This window comes from Ursus arctos, unplaced genomic scaffold, assembly GCF_023065955.2.
Source record: "Ursus arctos isolate Adak ecotype North America unplaced genomic scaffold, UrsArc2.0 scaffold_20, whole genome shotgun sequence".
NCBI lineage: Eukaryota > Metazoa > Chordata > Mammalia > Carnivora > Ursidae > Ursus > Ursus arctos.
Genome location: NW_026622875.1, coordinates 38,802,197 through 38,806,734, shown reverse-complemented (window position 1 = coordinate 38,806,734; position 4,538 = coordinate 38,802,197). Strand labels below are relative to the sequence as shown.

At 42.7% G+C, this 4,538-nt stretch overlaps 1 long non-coding RNA gene across 1 annotated transcript; it reads left to right on the top strand.

The window, feature by feature from the left end:
• Positions 1-1,128: 1,128 nt before the first annotated feature.
• LOC123000950 (uncharacterized) lies at positions 1,129-2,715 on the top strand. Its single transcript, XR_006409371.3, has 3 exons — positions 1,129-1,657; positions 2,133-2,184; positions 2,540-2,715. It is a non-coding gene; the product is annotated as an uncharacterized LOC123000950 (long non-coding RNA).
• The last annotated feature ends 1,823 nt before the right edge of the window (positions 2,716-4,538 follow it).

Here is a 4,538-nt window from a genome sequence, read left to right as displayed (position 1 = left end):
TGCCCCAAGAATTGACATCTCTACTTGTGGCTCAGAAAACCCATTAGCTGAAAGGGAAACGAAATGTCTGAGTATCAGGGAAGGCGCTGGGCTAAGGGACAGGATGACCATGTGAGGTGGGAAGAAAGGGTAGATAACATCAGGCTTCTGGATGTGCACGGATCAGCATAGAAGACATACAGGGTCCTAAGAAGCAATTTCTCTGCTTTCAATATGGGAAGTCTCCTCTACTGCTTACATGATTCGGAAGTGGGCACTGTGTATAGATTTTATTAGAGAACCTCAAAGGTTTATTTTTATAAACTAGAATTTAGCACTTTGCATTTGCAAAGCAATTAATAGTGTATGTGTTAGTTAATATCCCATTTTTGGTTCAAGAGCAATATTTTGTTACTTAAAAATTAATAGCAATATCACAAAGGGCTTGTAAAAAGAGATATATTACTAGAATAGGCAATTCCATATAATGCTAAGTTTTTATTTGCCATTACTTTAATTACTTAGATATTATTTTATATGTTTTCATTATTTCAAAGTGCCTTGGGAGTATGAAAGATGTCTTCCAGATAATGTATTCCGTTTTAGCCAGAACAGCCTAATCATAAGTAGCTGTAGATTAATGCATTTATCACTTAAAATTTCCTTTTAATGTTCTGTAAGCAAGTGAAATTGATGTCTGAGAAGACGGATACCTCCCATGCCATGGAATGCCTCTGCAGCGAATATTTCTTCGTTAGATTATGAATATTCCTTGGAAAAGAAAAAAGCTAACAATAAGTAGAAAGCGATACAGCAGCGTGACCAACGTAAGTTAGGAGTTAGTGCTGATCCTTTGGGTATGGGATATCTATTTTGGACTAAATTGGGTCTTAAAATTCCACGTGCACAAGTTCTTCTCCATTTCCTCCTGGGTGGGTTGGAGTGACTGTTTGTTCTGCAGAGCTGGCAGTGTTTCAGGGAGGGTTTAAAATGTCCACAGAGCCATGTGGTTTTCCTTCAGCAGGCAAACTCCGGAGATAAATGTGACTCATGGTCATGATCTCTCGATGAGGGTTTTTAAAAATAACCCATCGCCTCTATTTTTAGCAAACCTGCCAAGCGGCAGTGCTACAGGCTCCCTGTTTCTCAGAAAGTAATTAACCAGCTCTCATCCCTCAGGAGACGGCTATCCCTGAAGTTCCTGATTCGGAAACAAAATGCACCGTCTTCACGGGTAGACAGGACTCCTGAAGCAAAGGCAGCCACCCTCCTGCCACAGACTGCTCTGCAAGAGGGAGCTAACTCCAAATGGATCCAATCAATCAAAGAAAAGCAAATAGTTTTAAACTTCTAAGAGGTGTTGCAAGTGAGGGGGTCTGGAGCAAAACCACTTAAGGGCAGCTCCGTCCTTTCTTCTCGAACAAGAGCTCCCCGGATGACTCCAGCTCATTTGTTACTCGATTTCACTTCCAGTCAATGCTTGAGGTTTGAAAGCTTTTGGCAGGTTTCAGTGGAATAATTGAAGCACTCTAATAGAAAGATCAGAAGGGCAAATTACACAAATTCATTGTGAGAACCTGTGATCTGAGAAGAGAGAATACAAACCAGTGGGAGTGTGTCTTAGCCGGGATGTCCTTTCAATGGACAAGGACTGTTGGTCCATTTGGCAAATACCCAGGTAAGGGGCTCCATCCAGACCCTCATTTCACACCTCCCTATAAACCGAGGACTGTGGTGGGCCCTCCTCGGTGCATTTACCAATCTTCAGTGAAGTTCATTATGACGTCACAGAGGCTATCCACTGGAAATGTTGGTTGCATGACCCTCTCTTTGAGGCGGATCGTAAGCAAAGTTGCAATGTGTTGCATGTTCGAGGTGCACAATATGTGTTCAATAAATGGGAATCCTGATTCATACTTGTTTTCCTTAACATTACATTTTACCAGTTTATTTTCTCCTCAGTTTATTATTGCTTTTCTGCCGCCGCTCTTCTTAAATTAGTTTCTGTTGTTTTGTCGACTACATTCTCGACTGACCCTTTCAAACAGGGGTGGTGAGTGGTACGCTTTCATTTTCTTGCTTGTCTGAAATGCCTCTATTTGTTCCTCATGTGTATGACATTTTCACTCTGTTCACAATCTTCTTTCCATCAGAATTTTAAAGATCGAGCTTCACAGTCTTCTGCTATCAACTACCGCTGATGAGGTCAGTGCGATATTATTATTTTTTAAAATCCTGTGTATAATCTGCTTTTTTCTCAGGGAGATTTAGGACTTTCTTTTTGTCCTTGGTGTTCTGAAATTTTATGATGATGTCAGCACGATGCATGTGGCATTTTTCACGTTTCCTGCTTGGGTCTTGTTCACGGTACGTTTGTTCTAAGGACTCATGTATTTTATTAACTTTGGAAATTTTCTCCTGTTATCACGGCAATATTTTCACCCATCTATCCTCTTTGTCTTCTTATTCTGAAAATGTTATTAGCTGGATGTGGGAGGCTTATGAAATTATTTCCCATGTTCCTAACTTTTTTTTTTTCATACTTTTCATCTCTTTTCAGGGAATTCCTTAATCTTCTAGCCCACTGATTTGTTCCTCACCTGTTCCCATTCTGTGATTTTATACACCTACTTGTTTTTTAATGTCAGTGATCAAAAACTTAATTTTCAAGACCTCCATTTGATTTAGCAGATGTACTATCTCCTTCTGTGCCCATGAAGACACTGATTAAACATCTTCTAGAGTCCTCTTCTGTCTTTTTTGATTGACTTCACTTTCTGTTTGTTCTTTTATTTGTTAAAGTTGATGTCTTCTTTCATGGGGTTAGTTTTCATGATGATTACTGTTGTGAGCTTGAAGCCGGAGCTGGCAGGGCTCCATCCACCTGCCCTGAAATCCCTTTACCATTTTCATCAAAACGGGCCGCTGTGTGCTTTCACCCACGACGGCCAGCCTGTGTGTGTCTGCTGCAGGCCAGACCGCAGCCTGCTAGACCACACTTGGCCAGCACACACCAACCTCCAGAGCTGCCTGGGCGCTGATGTCCCTGGGGACAGTCTGGGTACCGATGGGTACAGGGGATATAAATCCTCCAGGTCCCTTCGTCCTTGATGGGGACAGCTCTGAGGTGTGACCTGTGCCGTCTCCAGAGCTCCCTGAATTAAGCCGATTATCCTCTGAGGGCTTCTGTTTGCTAGAACACCTGTGCATGGCCTTCTCCCTTCCTGGTCATGCGTCCCCATTCTGCTGCCCATTCTTCCTGGGAATATTTCCTAATAAATCAGCTTCCCACAGATTTCTGTCTCAGAGGCTGTTTGTAAGAATCCACTGGAACCCTGTGCCTATCTTCCCATGGAGGCCATGCGGGGCTCTCTGTGGATATTGTAGTTCACCACAGCCTGGGCCCAGTGACGGGGAGGGGCTGAATGAGATGTGTAAACACACACACACACACACACACACACACACACACACACACAGATATCTAACATAAGGCATATGTATCTTTCAAGTCTTTTCTAGAAATTTGGAGGGGGAGCCTGGAACTTGTGCTCAGCTTGCCTTCATAGCTCAACCTCCATAAACATCTATCTGGTTTTCATTTTGTTCATCAAAAGCCAAAGCTACAAAAGCAGAGTGAGGCAAAATACCCATTCCTGACAGTGACATTTCTATCCTTTGGAGCACAACCACAAATTCAGCTGCAAAACTTGAGCTTGGAAGTCAGTCACACGTTCTATTAATGGGCTCTTCCTGTGGGCCTGGCACTGCGGACACAGTAACGGGCAAGGCAGACCAGACTCCGGCCCTCACAGAGGATGATGGCTGCTACTTGTGCCGCCTCGTGTTCTCACACACGTGCATGCACGTTCTCTCTACCACTGTCTCCCTTCTTATTCCTTTGGAAAGCAATTTGGTAACTTTTTAAAAAAGATTTTATTTATTTGAGAGAGTGAGAGAGAGCATGAGCGGGGTGGGTGAGGGAGAAGCAGACTCCATGCTGAGCAGGGAGCCCAACTCGGGGCTCGATCCCAGGACCCTGAGATCGTGACCTGAGCCAAAGACAGACACCTAACTGACTGAGCCACCCAGGAGCCCCAGTTTGGTGACTTTTATCACAAGCTCTAAGACTAAGTATTCCCTCTGACACAGGAAATCTCTCCCTTCAGGAGATTTATCCTAAGGAAGTTATCTGAAAAAAAGACGAGGAAAAATCTGTACGTGTAAAGATGTTTATGCTCATAAACATGAAAATTCATAAAACAACCTAAATGTGTAAAGGATAAATACTATATGTGAGGCCCACTGGATGGACAATAATGCAAAAATTGAAAATTATAATGGTCAGGACTATGGTTATCACAGAAACAGCTCTAGAAGTTAAGTGAAAAGAGCTGACTACAAAATTACGCATACCGTTATGATCAATTATATAAAATTGTGGGCCCAGATTGAGCAAAATGCACTCTAATCGAAGGTAGAAGTGATGTTAATGTAGTAAGATTACAGGTGGTTTCTCTCTCTTCTGTTCTCAAAGGCCCTTTGTTTTCCTGTTAAGA